Source organism: Pteropus medius, unplaced genomic scaffold (assembly GCF_902729225.1).
Source record: "Pteropus medius unplaced genomic scaffold, Ma_sr-lr_union100, whole genome shotgun sequence".
Lineage (NCBI taxonomy): Eukaryota > Metazoa > Chordata > Mammalia > Chiroptera > Pteropodidae > Pteropus > Pteropus medius.
In genome coordinates this window covers 2,130,723-2,155,889 of record NW_024352789.1, presented here as the reverse complement: position 1 = coordinate 2,155,889, position 25,167 = coordinate 2,130,723, and the positions used below count along the sequence as shown (strand labels likewise).

The window sequence follows — 25,167 nt, the reverse complement described above, 5'->3', positions numbered from 1 at the left end:
GGCTTTCTCAAGCTGCAGTCCGTTTTCCCTTCTCCCTTCCCCCCTCATGCCATGTGAATTCTATCTGGTCTTATACCTGTCATCTGCAGGCCTACTCTCCTGTCTCCAGTGCTGCGGTTCTAGTTCTGGATCTCACCGTCTTTCAGTTGGGTGTTTACAAGACATGTCCTAACTAGCCCCTCTACCGACGGGCCGCCTGGCTCGTCTTCCGGAATCACCCACTGGCTTCTCGTTGCCTGTGCGATTCCAGACTCCGTTACTTGCTCTATGAGCCCCTGCATGGTAGGCAAGAAGACGTCTCTGCTTTCCAGCCGCCACCTTTATTCTATGGGAGAGTCACTCTGGACTGATCGACATTCCTGGGGTGAACCTTTAATGACCCACAGCTGTTCAGAGTCTCTCCGTGTCGTCCTTACTACCCGGAGAGTCCCACGGCCTCACGTGCTGTTTTTCCTTTAAGGCCCCTGATAATCATCACCTCCTCCGTGAAGCTGTACATGACATCTCCAGGTAGATGGCTGTTCCTTCATGTGCTCTGTGAGTCCCTCCTGTAGCGCTGGCAATGTTTGATTTTAATTATTACGCATCGTCTGCACCAGGCCCCCTCTTCCTACCTGGGTGTTGACTGGGTCTGGATCACCTTTGGTGTCCTTGGGCCCTGGGAGGTGATCAAGCAGGAAACGTAGGGGAATGGCCGCTCTCGTTTGGAGCCAATGAGATAGAAATAGGCTTCATTTTTAAAAACTTTGATTATTGCCCTCACCTTTAACCTCATCAGACCGTGACTTCTTTCTTTGACGGAACATTAGTTAACAGCCACAGAACACGGGGCCTCATTTTCTCCTCTCGTCTCCTTGGGCGTGATTGTCTTTTGTCTCTGTTACCGTGCCAGCAGTTACTGTGTCTTTGTCAGCAGTTACTGTGTCTTTGTCTCTCTCTCACCTTGCCGTAATAGTAATAATGGTCGTCTATATTGCATGCCCATTGTCTGCCAAGAATGTCCTAAGATCGTGCACGTATTGCCTCTAATGCCACAAACAATGCCATGAAGTCATCATCATTATCTCTGTTCTTGAGATGAGTGACTCGATAGTGACAGAGTGCCCACGGTTACCACGGCCAGCACGTCGCAGAACGGGGGTCGATCCTAGGTCCCCGACTTCCGCTACCGCATCATCCCCACCGCACCACGTCGCGGTGGGTTCGAACGTTTCTCTCTCTCTTTTTTTTTTACTTACATTTTTACTGTTTAAAACGGTGGTTTCTCTCAGAGTGCCCCGAGTCCTGCGTGTCTTGTCTGAGGGTGTTGTCGCAGAGGCAGCAGAAGGACCAGACGGTGGCGTGTGGGCATGCTGAGGAAGACGGAGTGCCAAGAGTGGCCGGAGTCGGGCAGCCTGGGACCCGCCTTTGGGGGGACGGAAGCCCACCTCGTGCAGATTCATGGCTCTGTGGAGCGGTCTCTTGGAATCCGCTCCCGGACTGTCTTCTTGACCACGTTATGATCATTATATTTTTCCAACAACTTGGATTTTCCAACAAGGTGGTAAATATATTTAGGATAAACTGAGGATCCCGGAAGATTTCAGCTTGTTGTTCCAAATCTAATACATAAGTGGCTCAAATCTACTAAAATGAATTTTACAGAAAAAAGTAAAAGTCTGACTCGGCCAAATTAAACTTCGTAAAGCCTGGGCGGACGTGGCGAGTAAAAGAAGGGGCACGGTGACAGTGGCTGTGTGACACAGCAGCCACGAAGGGATGCTATTGAAGGCTGCATTAGAAGAAGTAAATGAGCCCGAGCAGAATGAAGGGCAGTATCCTCACCTGCCATTCGTCGGGTCGTTTCTGCAGCTGTTGTTCAGTTCCGAGGATCCCTTTTCGACAGGGACGGGGACCATTGTCATCTGTTCTGAGTAAAGGAAGTGGGACAATGAGGTAGATGGCTGGTGAGAGGATCTGGGGGAGAAGCACATGGGTGGGATGTATCGGTCTTCGGTTATGCGAGCGGCCGTTGTGCAGAGGGGCGGGTTATACCCGGGTCGTGTCAGAAACCCAGAGACGTGGATCGTAACCGTAGGGAAGCACGTTTTGGCTTTGCACAAGGAGGCACCGTTAATATCGGAATTGTCTAAACACGCAAAGAATTCTCTCTGGAGCCAGCGCATTCTCGGTCACTGCCTAGAGAATCTAGAACCGGATGAGGTATTGGCGGTCACGTAGACTGGCCTCCTCGTCTACATGACCGTCTACGTGACCGTCTGCGTGTCGCATGGCTGATGAAGCAAAGGGTCGGGACCCAGGCTTTCGACTCAGGACTTGGCACCTCAGATCCTCTTTGCCTCGTACCAGGTCACATGACTCGCTGGGAGATGGGCCGAGGTGGGGCTACTTGGGAGGGGTGTTAAGCAGAAGAATATTGGGTGGATGTCTGATGAGGTCCTTTTCCAACCTGAGGGCTGCAACTGTGACTCAAGTAAAGGTCTTGCTCCACTAGATCCAGCCCGGCCCAGATGGCCGCTGGGTCAGTGCGGGTCAGCAGATGTGATAGGACCATCGGTTCTGCCTGACAGTGGGAACGGGCGGTCCCTCTGGCATATTAGCTTGGGACCATCAGAACCCCAAGGAGTTTTTCCTTATGCCTTTGGAGTTAGTGTTCACTGGATGGTGAACTCTGAGATGTGAAGCATCTTCTCTGTCCTGACAGAGAACCTGTTTTTAATTTCATGGTTACCGGACAACGAAATGGTTTCGGATGTGTTTCAGGTGTCTGCAGTTCCGTACCATGGCCGTCAGGATTTGTCAAGAAGTGACGAGAATGCCCCAGTCAGCAGTTACTGACAAATCCCAAACTATAGGATTTCAATGGCAGTCATTCAGATGTTTGTCTCTCTTTTTTCCTCTCCAATGGGCTGGAAGGACGTGGTGTTGCCACATGGTCTCTGGGCTGCCGATGTGGGTCGGGTTGTCCCAGTTCACGGGAGCAGCCCTCGGGGACGTGTGACCAAGCCTGTAGGAGTGAAGGGGAGTTGGAATCTGCGGTTAAGTGGTTTCCTGTGTGAATTACAGTCCTCTCTTGGGAGGTACTGCTTCGGGTGGAAAATTTTCCAGGTCGAATATTGTCTTGGATTTTTGGCATAGCTGTAGCTCATACTCTTGCTCAGTCACACGGTGGTGGGACAGTGTCTTGTAGGAACACGTCCGCTGGGAGCCTGTATTTGCCAGGACGGTGGTGAAGAAAAGTAATGTCGATCCTAAGAAGAATTTTCAAGTCGCCTGTAGTGACCCGATTCTGCGCTCTTTGGCCTCTTCTTTGTGTGTGTGTATTATTGTGTGTGGCAATGTGTGTGTGTGTGTGTGTGTGTGTGTATTGCTAACGTGTCATTTCAGAGTGTGCAGATGCAGAAGGTGACCGGACACACACACACATAGAATGAGGAATCACCATTGCGGCTTGGGAATCGGAAGGGGGAAAACACACCCACATGCATTAGAGGCACAAGGTTCTTGAATGGTAGGGACGTTCTCGAAGGGGGTGGCATGGGCAATAGAAGCTGTTGGTTTTCCAACATGTGCTTGACATTTTGAATTTGAACCCCTCAGCACAGCTTAGAATTTGGCCCAGAAAAATTGCTGGAGGCAGAGGGGGTAGGCTGGCTCGTTGCATGGAGAATTTCCCCCCCATGGTTGGGGCAAAGAAGCATAATAAAAACATAAAACTAACATAAAAATGGAAAGAAGAATCTATAAAATCAATATAAAATCCTTCTAATATCTCATATTCTCAGTCATTCCAACTCTCCCTATCACTAAAACATATCAAATTCAAATACTAAAATAATACCCTACTATCCATAATATCATTATCATAAATAAACATATTAAACTAAAATAATCCTAATCTAAAAGTCCCCTCTGAATCTACTAACATATATCCCTGAACAAGAATAAATTCTATATACTTGTGTCTAATCTATGTCTTGCCCTTTTGAGAATAAACTTCAGAAAAAAAAATAATCCCAAAAATATGCCTGGCGTGAATCCATCTCAATTAAATCCTCTCAGTGTCCCCAGTGTCACCGTTCAGACAGGGTCTAGAGCAACCAGGGATCACGGGGGAAATCGGAAGGCCGGGAGCCTTTGGAACTGGAGGAAAGCTCCCGTCCCCCTTTCTTCCCTGTCCCCCTTGTGTATGGGGACACGATGGACAGACGGATGCCTGCGAAAGCATTCTGGAGGGAGATTGTCTGCAAGTATCTTAGGGAAGTTCAGATTAAGAGATAGGTCGGGTATTAAGAGATGAATGAATCATTTTTCATTTATCCAACAAACATTCGTTGTCTTCTGGCTACTCACCAGTCACCATGCTTGTCACAGGGCTGTCAACGAAGAAGGCCTGCTCCCTGTCCTCAAAAAGTTCATAATCTGCGAGTTATAATAAAGATGATTCTAAATTATTATGGAAGGACAGATACGGAAGCAACTCATTCTCTTGTCTTTAAAAAATCTCCCCCAACTTTATTGAGGAATAATTTGCAAATATAATTGTCTACATTTGAAGTGCCCAGTGACGATGTGATACACGCACGTTGTGAATCGACTGCCAACATCGAGGTCATTCATCCCCTCGCAGAGTTAACTCTTTCTTCGTGCGGTGGGAATGCTTAACATACGCTCCCAGCAACTTTCAAGCTGCGAACTGTAGTCGCGGTGCTGTATGTTAGACCCTCGGAACTTCTTCTTACTGCAAGCTGTGTCCTTTGACCTACATCTTCCCATCCCACTCCCCAGCTCCTGGAAACCATCCTTCTATTCTCTGTTTCTGTGCAATCATTTTAGATTTATTTTTATTTTTAGATCCCACATATCGGTGATACCATACGATATTTATCTTTCTCCATTTGGCTCATTTTGCTTAGAACCATGCCTTCTAGTTTCGTCCACGTTGTCACAAATGGCAGAATTTTCTTCCTTTCGGGGGAATAATATTCCATTACCTATCTACCACAATTTCTTGATCCATCACCGAAGGACGTTCCCGTTGCCTGTCGTGGATAATGCTGCAGTGAACACGGGAGTGCAGATGTCACCTTGAGATCACCGATTGCATCTTCTTAGATACGTAGCCAGCAGTGGGTGGGTGGGTTATATGGTTCTATTTACAGTGATCTGAGGAAGCTTCATACTGTTTTCCGTAACGACTGCACCAGTTTACATTCCTACCAGTTATGAACAAGCATCCTCACCGACATTTGTCGTCTTTTGTCTTTTTGGGACTAGCCATCCTAACAGATGTGAGGCGGTGACACGCTGTGGTTTCGACCTGCCTTTCCTGGATGACTAGTGATGTTTAGCACCTTTTCACCTACCCGTTGGCCATTCACATGTGTATGTCTCCTTTGGAAAGATGTCTATTCGCATCCTTTGCCCATTGGTTTATTGGATTGTAGGCTTTCTTGCATTTAGTCGTATGCGGTCCTTGCGTATTTTTGATATTGACCCCTAATCAGATATATGGCTTGCAGGTAATGTCCCTCGTTCTGTAGGTGGCCTTTTCGGTTTATTGACTGCTTTGTGGTGCAGAAGCTGCGCGGTTTGGTGTCGTCTCACTTGCTTACTCTAATTAACTGTCTTTTAGGTCAGAGGAGGCGACGCGTGAGCTGAGCTTTGAAGAATGCACCTGCTGGGTTGTGTGGAAGAGAACAGAACAAGACGGGCCCAAAAGGCCTTGTGGAAGGGACTAGAAAGCGTGGCGAGTGATGCGGACATGACCTCATTTACGCTGGCAACTGCAGAGTTTTTACGTAGAACAGTGACGGGATCAGATTTTCTTTTAGTTAAAGTAACTCTACTTGAAATATGGATGGTGAACTGAGAGTGATACAGGCGAAGATGGGGCAATTTGAAAAACGGAAGATAACGAGGTTTCGAACTGAAGCGTTGGCAGTGGGGTTGAAGAGAGTAGATATTTCAGAGGTGGAGCCTGACGATTTGTGGGACGTGGGGGCTGAGGAAGGGCAGAAAACAAAGATCCTGGCAGGCTGCTTAGGGACGGGAGCTCGGTAAAGTGGGGTGTGACAGGTGGACAGAACGAAATGAAGGAGAAGCCAGGGATAGGGGATTGGACGGGCAGGCGGGCGGGTGGCGGGAGCTGGCGTTGACAGTACCAATTAGTGGGGAGCGCGACCCTAGGGCTGTTGTTCAGGCCAGAATTTTAACGTGGGGAGTAGGAAAGGCTGAACATGGGACTGCCGGGCATGAGGGACCGGGCGGGGGCCTGGAGACCGCAGTGAGAGGGAGCAGAGCCCGACTAGCAGCACCGGTGACCAGACGCTGATTCCCCAGACCGGGGAGCGTCCGCCCCCCACTCCCTCCCGCCAAAGGTCAGCATGTGTTCCGGACGACGGGGATGTCACTGCACCTCCAGAGCCAGAAGACCCCTCTGCCTGGCCCGCATCCGCTTTTTGCCAACCCCGACTTGAGTCTCCCGCGAGTGTCCTGCCTACTCATCTGTCACACATGGCACCTCCGCCCTGTAGGTTAAGTAGATGTTTGGTAGATCCTCGGTGATTGCTGGCATAGCCCAGCTGCACGCCTGGTGACACCACGCCCCGGCCCCGGCTGTAATCAGGGGAGGGCCCAAATAGTGAACGTGGCCTAGCTTTGTTGGCAGAAGGGCAGCATCGTCCCATAGCCTGGGAACCAACGGGCCAGAGCCCCTCTGGGGTTGACGTGACATGTTGGCGACACTTTCTGCTCATAGGAAGAGCTAAAATCAGTCACTGCGGACTCTAAACTGCTGTTGACCCGGAAGAACCACGGAGACTCCAGGCCCCGACGTCCTAACTCGTGACCTCAGAGTCGTCACGTGGGCGCGGGGCTGCTGGCGACGTGCGTGTGCACCCTCGCCCCGTGCACGTCTCTCCTCGTGTTGTCCCGGCTCCCGACGAGTGACCTCCGCTCCTTGGGGTGGTCACGCTAAGGGATTTGTCTTAGTTTAGGGTTTGCAGACAAGTCGGGGGCGGAGCCCTCCGGGGCCGGATGCGGCCACGTTTCAGGCGCCCGCAGCGTTGGCTTCGCACCCGGGTTAGTGCGCGGGCACCTTCAGTCCGCAGCGTTCCCAGGACCTTCCCTGCGACCGGCCTGGATGCACAGACGCCCGTCCTGTCCTCCACGTTCGCTTAAGCGTTTTCATCTACATTCCCAGATTCTTCCTCTGCAACTTATTCTGTCGTTTTTCTAACCGGGACATGAGTTCCTCTTGCAAAGCACACTCTGGCGGCATACAAATATGTATTTATGCTTAAAGCATAAATAATCTTTTATTTTCCTCATGAAATTTATAATTCTGTGAACTTATCAGGTGAGCTACACGAAATGGCTGAACTCAAATAATACCATGGTGACTATATCGGTGCCTTTACTGCCCCCAAGTTCACTAGAGACGCTGTTGAGAGCAGTCCCAGACGCCTCGCAGACTTGCCTTTGACGACTGGCTCCCCCTAGAACCAGCTCTGTGACTTTGAGCGAATTTCTTAACCTCCCCAAGTCTGTTTCCTTACCTTTAAAGTTAGAGTAACAATAGATACTTCGCATGGTTATAGAGTGTAGTAAACGAATAAATGTCAGTGGTCTGGCATGTTTCCTGGCATTACAGCAGGTGTTCAATCAATGGTAATTATTCCTATTGTGTAATTATGAAATCTTACAGAATTCTTACGCCAGTACGAGGCACCCTTATTCTGATTTAATTTATATGTGTGTGTGTTTCCATCAGAGAGAAGGGCAAGAAATAAAGATCTTTTTCTTTTTCAAGGACTTTTTCTTCGAGACTCAAGCCCCTCTCCCTGAGATTCTGGGTCTTTTAGGGTGTTGTGTGGTCTGCTGGATTTTGTCCCTAACTCTAGGAGATCAGGGAGCAGGAAAACAGTAGCTTTAGGAGGATAGTGAAGGAGAGATGTAAATACTGAAATACTTGGTGAAAATCATTCCAGGTACAGTCCTGGTTCGCCTCCCTTGTATTCGTTCTGCCTTCTCCAGCAGTCTCTGATTTTCATGTGGGAATTTGCCCACTGCTCGTCCTTACTCTATGCGGTCAGGGTTGGGTGGAGGGTCTACCTCTGACTGCCAGAGTGAAGAATGTCACCTGGATTACCAGGCAGGGGCGAGTGGACATGGAACCTGGGCTGTCTAAGGCAGAACGAATCTCAGGACTCCTGTGGGAAGCGCCAGTATGGATACCTCACTCTGTGCGCCCTTAACCCCTGCACCTTGAGATTGGAACCTGGGAGCATGGAGGCTGAGCTGCTGCAGCCGTCTGGCAGCTGTCTGCCTGAAATGTCAAAAAGTCTGTCAAAAGCCTGCCTGAGGATGGAGTCAACAGGGAGGAGAGCAGGGCTGGGTGACTGGGAGCGTCACTCTGCCCTGATGATACACTCCGAGCCCCGGGCTGAGCGCTGCCTGCGGGATCCACCCAGGACTTTGTAGTGACATGAACCAGTCAATGCCCTTTTCCATGTAATAAAGTTTGAACTGAGTTTTCCTTTTACTTCAAATGGAAGTAGATCTAACTGATCTCATTGCCGTTTGCTTTTTTCTGTGTTCTGTATCTAGAATACACATAAAATACCTAGCGAGATAACCGGAGGCACGTTAAGGAAAAAATGAGAAGAAAGAGGAGCCTTCCTTCCGATTCTTTCCCGCGTCCCTTTTTGCTCCAGATTAAGGACTGAAACGATATCAGTCCTATGACCCTTTTTCATTATTTTTATTATTTTTTAAGGCTATATTCTTTCGGGAGCAAGAGCAGGGGTCTGTCTGAGGACGTTAGGGCTCCATTTCTGGGAACTTCTGCAGGAAGAGGCTTATGTGTCTGAGACCCCAGCCCTGGGCCCCGCTGGAAATTAAGCTCGGTTCCTTCTGTGGAAAGTGACTTATTTTTGTCTTCTTTTCCTTTTGTCTTCTCGAGTCAGAGATCCAGAACCTGTCTGCTCTGAGGTGTTCTGTTCTCTGCTCTGCCTTCCCGCTTCGTGAGGATGTTCTCCCCGTCTTGCAGATGGTCTGGTGTAGCCCAGCTCCGGACCCTGAGGACCCCACACCCCTGCCACCCACTAGAGTCGGAGGAGGGCCCAAAAGAGTGCGCGTGGCTCGGCCGTGTGGCCAGAAGGGTTGCACAGCCTAATAGTAAAATTATCGCGTGAACCCCTGGTAGACGTCTTGCCAACCCGAGACCATCACCCAGAGCCTCGGGTCTGTGCTTTGAATCCCAGCTGCAGAGAGCTGAGTTAATCATGTGCCTCACTTCATGACCTGTTGTCATTCTAGGTCCTTTTATGGAATGGGTGGTTGACCGATTGACGTTTCTTCCCGTTCTTCGCTCCTCAGTCTCTCCCCACCGGTTCCTCACGTGAGTTTACTGGGTACCTCTTACTTTGGATGGCTTCTTTAAAATATACGTTGCTACTTTTGCGTGTGGAGAGTTTTCTTTTAGGTAAGTGCTGTCGCGCGGTAGATCTCATTCTGTTTCTTTGTCTTTTCCATGAAGCGTCGTCCCGCTCTGTGTATATTTAGTCCATTGCTTGTCACTGTGCCATGGCTCTGCGTCAGCTCAGTAAAGCTATCTATTCCCCAGGGATGGATGCTCAGATTCCTCCCAGTTCCCCAGCACTAGAAATAGTGCCACGATGAACATCCTTCTCTATGTGTCTATTATAGACCGCTGAGAAGTGCTTTTTTGGCAGGGCTCTAAACACAGAAGTAGAATGCTGGATGGTAGGGTGTGTGCGTACTCGATTTGACTAAATACTGAGATCGCTCTTTGAAACAAATGCACACCTTCCCTTCCTAACCCCACCTCCATCCCCGCCGACACCTGGCATCATTCAATCTCTCCCACTGTTATATCGATTACTATTTCCCTAATTAATAAGTTGGAGTATCTCTGTGTATATTTCTAAGCCATTTTGATTGCCTATTCCATAAATGAACTGCCCGTTCAAATACTTTTCCCATTTGAAAAATAATTTTGACTTGAAGGAGCTCCTTATATGTTCTAGATGAATATCCATTGTTGGTTTGAGACATCACAAATAATTTCTCCCCGCCTGTGAGCTGTTAACTTCATTTGTGGCGCCTTTCACTGAATACGAGTCTTCGGTTGAGATGTAATAAGTGTGAGCTGGGTTTGCAACTTTTCCCGTTGAAATGGTCCCCTTCGTCGTATGTTAAATTCCCACAGAAACATGGTTATATTTCTAAGCTCTCCATTGCGTTTCACAGATCTATTCGTTGTTGCGATAATTTTACACCGTTTTATTGTTATGACTATGTGGTGTGTCTTAATACCTATTAGTGCAAATTCCTCCTGTTTGCTCTTTTGAAACGTTGACTTACCTATTCATATATTGTTATCCTTCCATAAAAATTTTAGATGGAGGTCATCACCTTTCTCAAAAGTTCAATGAAAATATTTTGAGGTATTTGTGATTTTATTGAATTTATAGATTAATTTGGGATGAACTGATATATTTATATTATTAATCATTCCAAACAAGAGACAGAGTGTCTTTCCGTTCATTCAGATGATCTTCTAGTTTCTTTATTCAAAATCAGCTGATTTTGATTCATTTTTCCATTCCTGGTATAAACCTGGGTTGATTGTGATATATTATTTTTAAAGCCACTGTTGAATATAGTTAGGTAACATTTTATGTAGTATTTTTAAAATGTATTTTCATAAATTAAACACAGCTATAATTTTCTTTTATCGTAATGCTCATATCTAGTTTTAGAATTAACATTATACTATTAGCTGGGTAGCTATTACTCTTTCTCTTTTCTGGAAGAATTTGTATAAAATAAGAACTGTTTTTTAAAAGTCCAGTGGAACTCACCTGTGATCTGGGTGTGGTTTTCTTTTCAAGGTGAGAAGACCTTTTATTGTTTAAATGTTTTCAATATTTACTGGCCTATCGAATTTATTTATTTTCTCTCGCATCAGCTTTGGCAATTTATGTTTTTTTCTAGTAATATATATCCTTTTAATCTAAGTTTTTAAATGTGTCAGCTAAAGTCTGGTGCTCATGTTTCATTCTTGTCATGTATTTGCTATATTTATATCTTACCATTTTTATTCTTGTATCAATTGGGGCAGAGGTCCATCTATCTTATGAATCATTTCAAAGAAAAAACTTTCGTTTCGATTAATCTTCATTACGTTTGTTCCTTATTTCAATAATTTCTGACTATATATTTATTCTTTTGTTCCTTCTTGCTTTTTTCCTGTGCCTTCATTTGAATGTTTAACATGTTTGTTTTTCCCTTTTTTGCTTGCTGATGTGTGTTGAATGCCATAAATTTCCCTCTAAGAATTGTTTGATGTCCGTCCCATAAATTTTGACATGCAGTATTTTTGTCATTGTTTAGTTCTAAGTAGTTCTCAATTCTCTTCATTATTTCTTAACCCAAAGATTATTTGGTTCAAAAAATGAGGTTTTTTTTAAAGCTATTCATTTGCTATTAATTATTTACTGTAACGACGTCAGAGACTATAGATCGTATGATGTTGGTCATCCAAAATTTATTCCTTTATAACCCAAATGGTCAATTTTTCTGACCACAAAACATATCCTAGAAGAATACATATTCTCAATTTGGTGGTTCAACAATTCTATATGTATGTAATACCTTGAGCTTGATAATCTATTCTCGGCTTCCTAAAACTGCTTTATTGAGATACTGGTATGCTAAGGACTGTGCATATTTAATGTGCACAGTCTGATGAGTCTGGATATACGCAAACACCTGTTATACAGTCACCGAATGAGGTGAGAGACATAGGCGAAATCTCGCAGAGTTTCTTGGTGTGCCTTGGGTTCTTTTCCTTTTGTGTGTGTGTGTGTGTGTGCGCATGAGCGTGTGGGAAAAGAACACTTAACAAATACTGACATGCGCAGCACTGTATTGTTAACTGCGGGCATTATGCCATACAGCATTGTTCTCGAATTTACTCATCTAGCAGAACTGAGACTTTGTATAACCTTTGTTTACTCTATAAACTTTGTGTAATTGGACAATTCCCCATTTTTTCCGTCTCCCAGCCCTCGGAAACCACCATCCTGTTTTCCGATTCTGTGTGTCTGGCTATTTTAGACGCCTCATTAAGTGGAATCGCGCCGTATTTGTCTTTCGTGCCTGGCTTATTTCATTTAGCGTGATGGTCTCCGGTTCCATCCACGCCGTTGCAGATGGCAGCATCTCCTTCTTTTTAAAGGCCGAATGATATTTTGTTGTTGGTCTATATAGTGTATTTTCTTTATCCATTCATCTGTTGATGGACACGTGTTGTTATAATATTTTTTATATATTCGATATCTCTGCTTACTTTTTGCCTGCTCGAACTATCAGTTTCTGAGAGGGCACGTTAAAATTTTAAAATTACATTTACTGATTTATCTATTTCTCCCTATAGTTTTGTTAGTTGTCTGATATATTTTGAGCTTGAATTATTAGATGCACATATATTTTGATAGTTACATCTCCTTTGTTCCTTATTATATTTTCAATAATATTCTTTCAGTTATTAAGAGCTCTACTCTAGCTTTATTTTGATTCATATTTGCCTGATTTATTTTTCATCCCTTTATTTTCAACCATTTTGTGCCTTTTGTCTTAATCCTGTCTTTTGTAGACCACATGTTGAATCTTTTTTGTTGTTATCAAATTTGAAAGTCATTTGTTAGTTGAGGACATTTACATTTTGGAAGTTATGTAATAGTAAGACGTATTTCTGCCATCTTACTTCATAGTTTCCCTTTGCTGTACGTTTTTCTTTCCATGATAAAATGAACCTTTTCTATTAACAGATACAAACTCAGATCGGAAAATAAATAACCCACATTTAGCTATATTTTGTTTATTAGAGTCATACCTGGAACAAAATTACAGAGGAAGGATGTAAAGAGAGGGATGGGAAGTATATACCAGGCAAACACTAATAAAGTTAATATCAGATAAAATAGAATTAAAGGTGAAACGTACTGGTAATTAAAAGCATAACACACTGATGAAGCATTCACGAAGAACTATCTATGAAGAACTTCTAGCACCTAGGAAAGGAAATGACAACAAAGTACAAAAATTGGATATCAAGCATACCACAGTAACTGACTATAATGAAAAAAAAAATAGAAATCAACAATAAAGAATCAATTAAAAAAATAAAATCCAAATAATCCATGTACTGGAAATATTAAAATCGCACATATATAGAAAATGACATACCCTTAGGTAATTCTAGGTAAATGATACGCAGAGGAAATCAAAATGGAGATTAAAAAATATCGGGACTGGAATACAAATGAAAGAGTATCTTTAAAATTTGTGTGATGTAGATGAAGTACTCAGAGGAAAATCTATGACCTTAAGTACAGTTATTAACTACAAAGAGAATATAAAAAGATAACTAAGCTTCTAAGTAGAAAAAGAATGGCAAAATAAACTCAAAAGAAATAGAATGAGGAAAATAATAAAGATCAAAGAAATTGATAGAGAAAAATTATATTTCTCACAAAACCATGAACATTTTTAAAAGAATAATAACGTAAAGAGAAAAATAAACACAAAATGACTTTAAAAACAGTAAAAGACTAACAAGAATAACTATAGGTAAAACTATTTAAAAATAAACTATTAAAAATAGACTGTTATAGCAACTAAATACTAATAATGTTGAAAATGACATAAAATAGATAATTTTTAAAGAAAATATAAACTTCCAAAATCAACCCAAGAAATATACTTTTGATTCTTTCTATTTCAGCCTCGAAAGCCTATTTCAAACTCTTCAAAGGCAGGAGGTCCAGTACATTTTGAGCTAGATCTGCTAAATCTTTAAGAATCCACATTTTGTGTGAACTATTTCAGTACGCAGGGAAAAAAGACCATTTCCCGACCAACTTCATCAGCTTAGCATAATCTAGACGTGAAAATTCAGTAGCGAAAGCCCAAGAAAAGAAAAATACATATAAATTTCACTTAGGAACACACAGGTGCAAATGTCCTAATAGAATATTAGCGTATCAGATTCAGGAGAATGACAAATGTGTTTCATAAGGACCAGATAAAATTTACTATAAGATCGCAAGAGCAGTTCAACCTTTGAAAATCAATTGATGTAATTTATGATGTAAGTTGAAAAGGAGAAAATCCCTATCATCAGCTCAATAGATTGAAAAAAGCATTAGATAAAATTTAAAACGCAAAAATTCTCAGCAAACTAGTTATAGAAGAGAACTTCTTTAATCAGAAAGAGGTCATTTAACAGAAACCTAGAGCAAACATATTGAAACATTATAGAAATACACCATTTAAGTCAGGAATAAGACAAGGATGCCTGCTATTCTGACCGATATATTTCTAACCAATAAGAATGGGGTAACAATGCCACCTCTGGGGATACCCAAAAGAAATGAAAGCAGGATATCAAAGGGATGTTTGTACACCCAAGCTCATCGCAGCGTTTTTCACAGTTCCCATGTGGAAAGGATGCTGTGTGTGAACTGGTAACGACGTGCGTAGTTAACTTTTATGCATATGATTAATGGAGGGGAGATGATTTCGACATGAGTTTTATTTATCTACAGTTATAAATTGACCCATTGTACTAGTAGGCTTGTCTGGTTATCTAACATGCCTATAATAAAAAAAACAAAAAAACAAAAAAAAAACAAGAAAAAAACACTGAGACTACGTAAAAAGACAGACTCTCCTGTTGAGTTCTCCTTGACCTTGGCCGACACCGACATGAACCCATTTTGCCTTTGGCTCTGTTTTCAAAAGAAAACAGAACGTGGTAGGAAAAGCCCTAGGCTGGAGCCTGGTCTTCAGCTTTGCTCTGGTTAAACAGTCAATACTTACTAGTTGTGTGAGTCTGGGATCCTCTTTCTCCAGATGAAAAATAAAGGGATTCTCATGGGTCCCTAACCTGGCCATGTCCACGAGTGGACCTCAGAGGGCCTGTGAAGCCTGGGAAACGATAGGAAAACATTTGCGTGTAGGTAGGTAGATAGGCCGGTGCATTCTTTGAGGGGAAGGGCCTTGGGAGAGAGATGCTTAAATGGTTCTAGAACAATCAAAGGTTAAGAGCCATTGACTTTGATGATCTTCAGTGTCCTTTTCAGCTTCGAAATTCTGTTCAAGGTAATTACTGAGACTCTTCTATTGTTTTATCTTTCCCACTCATCAAACTCTTAAAGACAAAATGATTAACAAGTTTCATCAACTGTTAAGCAAAGGTGATAATAATAATTCTCAAAGTTAATAGAATTATTAAATAGAATCATCCATGTAAAGTCCTTTACCTCCATCTGCACGTAGTCAGACAACAACAGATTAAAACAAGCAGAAGAGCTGTGATGGGGTTCATGGCGTTGCAATGGCAACTTTGAATCCCTAAGCCATTGAACAGGGCTGTGGTTTTTCAGCTCCTTGGAGACCTGGGATCCACTTCGAAATAGTTAATGATCGGGGCTGAAAAAGCTCAGAAAGTTGAGCTTCGAGATTAGGAAAACCAGTTGCAACCCAATGAAATGAGAGTTTTAGCTCTGTCCCGAAGCTGGAAAACGATGAGCGATCCATCGATGTCCATTTCACCCCAAATTTCGCCTCATTTCTACCCATTTCCTCTTTTTTTTCTCACCTAGAGGACCCAAGGCCTAGAAAGCTTATTTAAAAACCTAACAAAGAACGGAGTCACGCTTATAAAAGTGCTCGCTATCATTTATTTGCTGTGGCGTCAGTTCTCAAAATGCGGTCCTGGGTACACGTAAAGTCAAAGCGTGTGATTCTTCTCGTCGTAAGACCCCAGCGTTCCCCGTGACCTGCCACGCAGGACAGGGCTGTGATATCACGACAGGTCGAATTGTGACAGCCTGCTGAAATGGGAAAAGGTTAAAAGATAATTAAAACCTGAAACTGGACAAAGGAAGTCTATACCTTAGGCCTAGTTTCTGGAACCCCTAACCGCATTCTGTTCATCATGAAACTTGTAACAATGGGCTCATACGCTAACTGCCAATTTTAGCCTGTGTAACCCTGCTTGCTTGCGGGGCATGAAAAATAATCAATTGTATATAAGCTGAAAATTACTGTTTGGCCATCACCCATGAGAATACTGGCTATTGCCCATGGGAACATAGGCAATCACCCATAGGAACTTAACATTCTAACAACAAGCTTTCTGCTTCTGTACTCCCTGCTTGCACACCTGACCAGTGGGTTGACAGGTAATGAATAGGAGAGAAATAAACCTTTGTGTTTAAGATAGAATGAAGAATGGGATTTAGGGCTTAAAAACCTTGTATCTTGGCATTTCGGGGCTGCTCCTTTGTACAGGACAGCCGCCGGCTAATAACCAGCCTTTGAGAGCACACTTGGTTTGGTCTATTCTATACAGGCCACAACAGGATACAGAAGTGATACAGGAATCGAGCCATCTTCCATTAAGCCGGGCTAATATTAGTGAGATTTGCAAAAATGGGGAAACAGTGATACTCCTATTAATTTTTTGTTTTAGAAAAAGTTATTTTTCATAAAATACGTAATAGATTTATTATCATCATTAAGTGAATACGTACTTTTTTAACTTCACTTTTTATTTCTTATATGGAAAATACTGATAGATATAACCCATATAAATAAAAGCTCTTTGGGGTCCTCGGTAATTTTTAAGAGCCGAAAGAGAACCTGAGATAGAAAAGTTCGAGAATCGCTTCTTTATGGAAATAATTGTTCATTAAGTGGATTTTAAGAACGACTCATAAAATAGATAAGAGCAAAGCTGGGTGTCACCTTCGTCCTGAACATGGTCATTGTGCGAGGTTCTAAGTACCGTCAAGAACTTACAATTCTTTTCACTCAGTGAGCGAGGTGGATTTCTTGCAATCATATTCTCCAAATAGAAGGCTGACAAAAGCCACATGCGTGAGCGGACTCGCCCTGTAAGCTGGCAGAGCCGGCGAAAGCTTCGTGACCTGCCATGCGGGACAGGCCCATTGTGGGGTCCATCCTTAGTGCTTGCATCTCCTCCTGAGTCAGGCCTGCTGTTCCCACATTCCCTGCTTGCGTAGGGCTGCAGGACTGCCCTTTTCATCTGTAGGCGTTAGAGTCACAGCTTTGTCCCCAAACTCATCCTGACTTAATGTAGTTTGTCCCGTGGTTCCTGACTCCTGGCCCTCAGGACCACGGGACGCTCTCTTTCCCATGTTCCCAGAATGCTCATAGTCAGATAATGCTCTTTACCCCCACATCCGCAAGGGGGTTCAGGGATCGACACTGGGCCTTCTTCCAGCAAAATTATCTAAGCATCTCCGTGTATGGGCTTGACCCTGTGCTCTTCCTGATCTGACCTCTCTGTCCTCGCGAGTGACCTTGCTTTCCCAGGTCCCTGAAGCGGGGATTGTTCTGTCTCTTTGCCCGTCCAGATCACGTTTTTCTGCACTGTCACTTAAATGGATGGGACCTTCTACCTGTTTCTTTCCATTCACTTTTGGTTTTGATTTACAAAATAGTTTATTAATTATTTGAGAGGCTATTTACTATTTTACAATGTCTAAACATCCCACCATCTTGACTGGAACTCCGTTTTTTTACATTATTTTTAATCGTTCGGGAGGGCTAATTTGTTTCGATCGCGGAGCTCGGCAGTACTCTCTATCCACTTATTTCAAGCTTGTGTTGTTCTTTACAAGTGGCCGCGATCCTAGTTCTGAACCCCAACCTCGTCCCTAGCCAGGCTTCGCCTGGTCTGTCTTCTGTGTGGAGTAACGTTTAGGACGCAGAGTCTACCAAACAAAAACTATGAAAAGCGTTTCTCATCTCTGCATGAGTCTCTCAGAGAACACTCAAAGGGTGAAGTTACGAATCCACCAGGAGACCCCTTCAAAACCCCCTTTCTTCTGCTTTCCGTTTCTCTCATACCCTCTAGCTGCTCCAAAGTCTCTTTCTGTCTACACTTTGTGTCTGTGTGAGTGTAAACGTATGAGTCGTTTTATTTCTTTGCCAGGCTAATAATGTGTATAAGATTCTTTAAGGATGAGAGGAAAAGAACATAAAGAATGTTGGGATTATAATAAATGAGTTATTTAGAATGAGATTTTCCAGTTTTAGGCTCATACTTCCTCTCCCTCCCTCCTCTTCCCCATTTATTTTATTTATTTAAAAAAAAATTATAGTTGACATACAATACTCTTCCTCATTTGTGATGGATATTTTTACTTTGTTATGAGTTTTAAAACATCTCTATTATTTTTGTATTAAAAGTTCTCTCAGATTTTCGACCATTTCGTCTCCATTTCTGCATACTATTTTTTAATGAATGTCTCGAGTTTACTGATTTTTCGTCTTTAAGACTTTTTTTCGTGGATGCTGCTTCTGAGAAAATTTTGGTAGTCGTAACATATATTCTGGTTACACTTAAAAGCTTCATCATCAGTATGATATTGCTTTTCTTTTCAGCAAATAACACATCCTAAGAATGAGTAATGAGACTCCTTTAGCGAGAAATGCTTACGTTTAAATAATTGGAAAGAAGATGTTTTCAGCATTCAGAATATCACGCTGATGCTTTTGTCGCTTTGTCCTCTGAGGGCTTTTTCTCCAGATCGTCATGAGGAAACTGAATAAAAATGTTTATTGTATTTTCTATCCTGTTCTAAATTATATATAAATTCAGAGTATCTCTGAATTCAGAGTAGAGGCCTAAATACCCCCATTTTAATGTCATGCTTTATCCTTAACAGAAATGTGTACAGAGCAGGGGAATACCTTGATCAGCCATTCAAGGGGACATCTGTAAAACCAGGATCTCGCGTGATCCCTTCTGTGTTGGGGAGGATTTTACTGCCATGGCCAATGCACCGTGAACCTGTTCGGGCTGGATCGTTGGTGTGCTTATAAGTGGAAGAAGGGCTTACTGTAGTTCCTATTCTTAGAAAAATTCTAGGAAAGAGTACATATAGAAGTTGAGGATCTGGGGACATGGTTCCATAGTGTAGCAGTCAGCACGTCTGCTTTACACACAGAAAGTCTTGGCTTCGTGCCCCAGTGGAGCCACGGCCCATAGTCTATGGCCATGCCTCCCTGAACAAGCCCGATGTCTGATCTCAGAAGCTAAGCAGGGTCGGGCCTGGTTACTACTTGGATGGGAGACCACCTAGGAAGACCAGGTGCTGTGGGCATAAATCATAATAAATAAAAAAGAAAAAAAAGAAGTTGAGGATCTGGGAAAGTGATTCCCTGAAGACCTTCTATGTTCGTCCACTGATCTAAGCGAATGAAGTGGCTTCAGTGTGACGGGGACATCCAGAACTGAGGGGCCTCGCACGTGTCCGGTCGAAAGTGAGGCTGTGACTACTCGGGTGCGGCTGGTCGTTGGGAGGGGACGTTGGCCCAGGTGTTGCTACATATTTGGCTTAAGAGAAAACGGAAATTCGGGGTCTGTTTCTTTGGTCATCTCTCGGTTTCCAAACATTGTAACTAACCCGTAGTTTAAGCCGTAGTGTGCGGACCGGATGGAACACATCAGCGGACTGGCCGTGGCTTGCTGGTTGCTTTTGAACTTTTAGGTTTCTGTATATGGCCAAGGCCCGGCCCAAACCTAAGAAAATACCAGCAAAAGTTCACTTTCTTCTCAAAGTCTCTTTTTTTGGTTTCCTTCCTGCAAACTCGCTCTGTCGCCTTGAGGACCCAAGCCCCGCATCCAGCAGGCTCTCTTAGACACCTTCATCTGACCCAGGCACTGAATACCATCTGACCCGCATTTAAATCTTTTCAGAAACGTGTCCTGTGTCTAGCTCTTCTTCTGCATCCCATGTAACCTCTGTCACCTTTTTCCCGATTCACTGCAGTGGCCTCTAGATTGGTCGCCACGCCTCAGCATTGCCGCGCACGCACAAAGATCCTTCTGAAATGAATATACGATCACGTGACTTTAAAAACCCTTCGATGAGTCTCGATTGCTTACGGATAAAGGTTAAAATTCTTAGTAAGGTTTATAAGAGTCATCGCAATCCAGCCTCTGCCTGTTCTGACATCACCATTTCTCCCCATGCTGTGTGGATGCTGTGTTAGCGACGCTGAATTATTTTCAGTCCCCTGGGCTCCCCGTGGCCTTTCCTACTTTAAGACTGCATACATACTCTAAAAATACGATGCCTGGGGTAGGGTCCCCGAGTAAAGCTGGATAATGCCTGACCATTTCTGGAGGCCTGCCCCAAAATCTCCTCTTTTCTCTTTTCTAAAGATTTCTTTGAATCCTGTTTCTTCACTGTTAATCAGAGGTAGTTGATCATTTTGCTGCCAACAGTCCCTGGAGCGTATCTACCCTAGCGCTTGCCAGAGTGTTTATTTATACCTGTCGCTTCTTCACATGTCAATCCCCCTGATGAATGCGTGAACTATTAAAGGGCAGGAACTGTGTTTTCCTCCTATTTGTAACTTTAGTATAGTGTCTGTCGGTCAAGTGGTTATTAACTTCTCTCCAATGAATGAATGAGTGGCCCGAATGCTCCACCAACAACGCCCACATTATCTGGATCATCTGCAGACTGTCATCAGACTAATCAGAGAGGGATTGCTGATCGGCCCAGCCCACATTCTGGGATTAGTTGTCGGGAGGAGAGCTGTAGAAATGCATTCTGTCTCACATAGGTGGAGCTCAGCCATTTATTCTTGTAGGCTTGGCTAGCTGAGCCTGACAAAACTCATCCCAAAAGGCATTAGGAAGAGGGAGGCGAGGGTTTGGAAGAAAAGATCAATAGGAACTAGATGGTAATGTTGCTGGAAAATAAAGGCCATTGGGTATCCCCCTGCTCCCTCAAATACTCGAGCTCACGTGGTGTGCTTCGGAAGGCGACAGCCCTTGCCTGGCCCCTGAGGTTGCACCACTGGAAACGACTGCAGACTCTAGTGTGTGTTTTAATGCTACTTGGAATAAATCAGATGGAATGAGATGTGATTCTGTTTGTTTATCGGTTGATTGGTTTTTGAGACACCCAGCCAGATACAATCAGAGCTGACAAAATTCGTCTTGAGAATTTGGGAAGAAGGAAGGTTGAATTACTGTCTTTTTAAAACTCTCTTGACAAAAGGGAAAGATACTGCTGAGCGAGGTATGGAGAATGGTTTTAACGTTAAAAACATTTAAGTTTAAATTTAAAAAAATTAAAGTTTTTAACATTAGAAGATTTAAAAATCAATCAGTCTGTCTATCTACTTATCTGCCTATCTGCCTATGAGATGCCTATCTGCCTGTCTACCTCCCTGCTCGCCTGCTCCCTGCCTGCCTATCTATCTAGAGACGTGAACTGGTTTATAGTGGAGAGGAAATAAGAGAAACCAACATTAGCTGTGTGTTTCCCGCATCCGAAGGTCACTTTAGCTAGAAACTTTGGAGGAAGTTTGTTTTTCCCCATCCGGCCACTCGGTACCTTCTCAGTGCCGCGCACGGCTCTGTCACAGTACAGCCGGGTTCGGAGGAATGCGTTGACATCCCCTGCTGTCCTTTGGCACAGAGATGCTTTGTTTGTAGGATGCTGTTCACAGAGGTCCCACATGGGGGCGCCCCACTCAGCAACCTTTTGCCTTGTGGGCCACACCTATCTCACCCTTATCTTTCCTCTTCTCTTAGAAAGGGAACATATAACTCTTTAAATTACTTTACAAGACTCTTGGTATCATTTATGGGGAACAATTGCCTTCGATTTGATTAAAATAAATTATTGAGGGTCTTAGGTGTCCGGAATATAAAAATTTTCATCGTGTTTAAACTTCAAGTGAGTGTGATCAAGGGATGATGGGAATCACTTATAAATATTTGACTTATATATTTGTACAGCACACGTACGATAAATGCAATTGAACGTTGATTCAGGGGACGGAGCTTCTCGCCACTCCTAACTTCACATGTAGAGATTAAAGAGCGCGGGACCGTAGATGTGCAGAATGAATGTAAGACTGCTCGTAGGGTGGAAGGGGCTTTGGCTCAAGAGTTGGGACACCCACCCCCTGGCAGCGCTGTGAATGAGCTACCTGAAACGGGCAAGCTGATCTCTTTGAATCTCATTTGCTTTACCCGCAATAGAAATTATTTAGATGAGATTACACATAACATTTAAATGTCTACTGATTCTTTAATAATTACCTTTTTTTTTCAGTTAACGAATGGCGATAGGTAGCTTTGTAGGACTTGGTTACTACTTAGGGTTAACTACCATCTACTCAGTTATTTTTTATGTTTGTTGTTAATAGTATCACGATTTTGTTTGCTCTCATTAATAGTGTTTTGTGGATCACAGAGCATGGTCACATAAGCATTGATTTAAATCTGCTTTGCTGGTTTTTTTTCTTTTAATAGGTAAACCGAGGCTGTCATCTTTGAAGCCCTTACTAGCCCTGACGTTCTGGACGTTTGCTTTAGGTTTTAGGGTAGCACACTTTCTACTGCTGTTAGTGCCTTTTGTACATATCTTTCTACTTTTTGTTGCTTCTCTTGGTGTTCATAATAAAATCAAGTATTTCTTTCTCTGAGACAGGAGAATATTTTTAATTGTTTCTCTCCCACTGGAAACTGTGGGGCCCCACTAGCCGCCACTGCCATCAGCCTTCATTGATAGGGGTATTTCAGTCACTATCTTTGACAGAGCTTGGGCTGTCACAGGGTGTAGCCACGTGGGCTCGTGTTTGATCACGACATCTGACCGAGCATCTGAGGTTCATGACTCAGGGGCATGAAGCGTTTCTTTCTGTAAATGCTTCGGACGGCAGTTAGATTGAGGAAAAGGTCAGAAGCGATTGAGTTTTGTCTCCTTTAGACTCCCTATTACTGGCGTCTGATGCTTTACGGCCGCCGAAGTGTCCACAGGCAGAACGGAAACGTACATCTGACCCCGTGGCAGGGAGCTGTGTTTGCGTGCCTGAGGGCGAAAGTGGAGGAAAACTAGACCTTGATGAAGAGTTTATTGGCAATATTTATGCAGTACAGTTTTCTGGATCCTGTATCCAGGCAGTCATGACAATAAATTCCAGAGCAATTGTACAGAATTCCAGGAGAGGCAGAAAAGATGCAATGATTCTGAATCTTCAATACCATATCGTTGCTCGCTTAGGACATGGAGCGTGTTACAATGTTTTTAGAGCAATTTTGGCTCCTAAACCTTACCATGTCTTAGCGCCTTGGATACATTTGTCAATAATCAATTAAAACAAAATCTGGAAAATCCAAAATGTGACTCTCGGAAAATTTTAAAAATGCTCATTTTAACCCAAAACACCCAAAGCACTTTGTCATCTAGTAAGAAATATAGTTCCAAATGCTATTTATTTCTTCCATTCACTATTTTTCAACCAAGAAGCTCAATGATTATGGAACCTTACAATAAAACAAAAACAAAAACAAAAACCTTGCACCAAACAGAAGAAATAGAGCACAGTACGACAGTTAAAATAAAAGACTTATAGCCCCACTAGCGAGAGAAGGGATCGTGTTAAATATTTTAATTTTACGTGTGTGTCTCATTCCTCCCTTGGGTTAGTTCTTCTCTTGAGTTAGTTTGTTTTCTATTGTCTTCGGATTCTTATTCAGAGTAATAGTACTTTTGTTCTTGGACATATTCATAGAGCGGGTAGTTGCTATCTAAGTGAAAGGAGCCTGAGTCTGTTCTCACCCTTCCCTGGTGACCTCTGGCCTCAGAGTTTCCTGCCTGCTGGTCATCCACATGCTGACTGCAGACGCTCCCTGACAGACTTGATCCTGACTCACGCTTCTGCCCTCCGCTACTCCACGCGATGGTACCGCTTGATGGGTCCTGATACCCGAACTCCTCAGTTCCTGTAGGGTCTAAGCTATGAGGAGAGCAACCGAAAGTGGATCTTTGACTTCTGCTTCTGCTGTCGCTCGCCTGCCCATAGCTGTCACTTAACTGGCCATGGCCATATACTTGTCCTTCGTCGGTGCTGAATCTAGGCTGGTCGGTGCTGAGTTCAGACACTCCCTGACTGGAACCTTGTCTACTTATGCTTTCCCTCGCGTTCAATCCTGTGTGGTCAGAAACGTAAGCCGACTGTCCGTATCCGGACACGGGCTTGTCTGCAGCTGTGTCTGTTGACCTCTCGGGGCTGGAACTGCGACTGCTTTTTCTGCTGCCTCCAGAAGGTCCGTACCCAGAGCGCCCGTAGTTGTAGTCAGCACTGCCGTAGCTACCGTGTCTCCACCTCTGTGACGACCCGTGACTCTGTCTCCCACTAACGTGTGACGGAGAATAAGTGTCTCCAGACTGGTACTGATGGCTGCCTGAAGGTGTCCTGTGTCTGTGCCCGGATGCCCCATGAGTATCATGTGACACTGTACGGCTAGACCTACGATACTTTATTGTGCCAGATCCTGAATCTCCATGAGTAGATGTGGTCTGCTCATGAGACGACCGTGAGTGTGTAGATTGCCTGGGACCAGACTGGGCATGTCCACCGGTGTCACCGGAGTGTCCATGACTATGTCTTCCTCCCACAGAGGACCCCGACTCTCCATGTTGAGATCCGACTTGGCCATGATGGGACCCCGAGTGCCTCTGAGAGCCTCCTGAGTGCGATTCAGTGTCACTAGACTGGCCGTGACGGGACCCCAGCCGCCTCTGAGGAGCCTGAGAGCAAGTGAGATTCAGTGTCACTAGACTTCCTGTCAGTGACGGGACCCTGAGCTGCCCTGAGAGCCCTGAGTGCGAGATCACTGTCACTAGACTCGGCCGTGACGTGACCCCAGAGTGTCTCTGAGAGCCTCCTGAGTGACATTCACTGTCACCAGACTGGCTGCATTTTAGACCCTTTGAGTGTCTCTTGGAGCCTCCTGAAAGTGCGGATCTGTCATCAGACTGGCTCGGACGGGACCCCGGAAGGCTCTTGGGAGAGCCTCCTCCTGAGGCGACCAGTGTCACCAGACTGGCCGCGGACGGGACCCCGAGCCGCCCCCTGGAGCCTCCCAAGGAGTGATTCAGTGCCACTTCAGACTGGCCGCAGACGACCTCGAGCGCCTCTGAGAGCCTCCCCAGAGTGGAGACATTCAAAGTCACTGGGATCTGGCCGTGACGCGACCCCAGCCACTGGAGAGCCTCCTGAGTGCGA

General features: G+C 44.2%; 1 long non-coding RNA gene and 1 pseudogene across 1 annotated transcript in view; both read left to right on the top strand.

The window, feature by feature from the left end:
• LOC120592110 (uncharacterized) overlaps positions 1-25,167 on the top strand; it is a 110,842-nt gene that overhangs the window by 40,296 nt on the left and 45,379 nt on the right. The window contains exon 3 of the long non-coding RNA XR_005650049.1: positions 9,322-9,403. This is a non-coding gene — a long non-coding RNA (uncharacterized LOC120592110). The remainder of the gene's footprint in view (positions 1-9,321; positions 9,404-25,167) is intronic.
• Positions 19,117-19,232, top strand: LOC120592283 (uncharacterized; annotated as a pseudogene).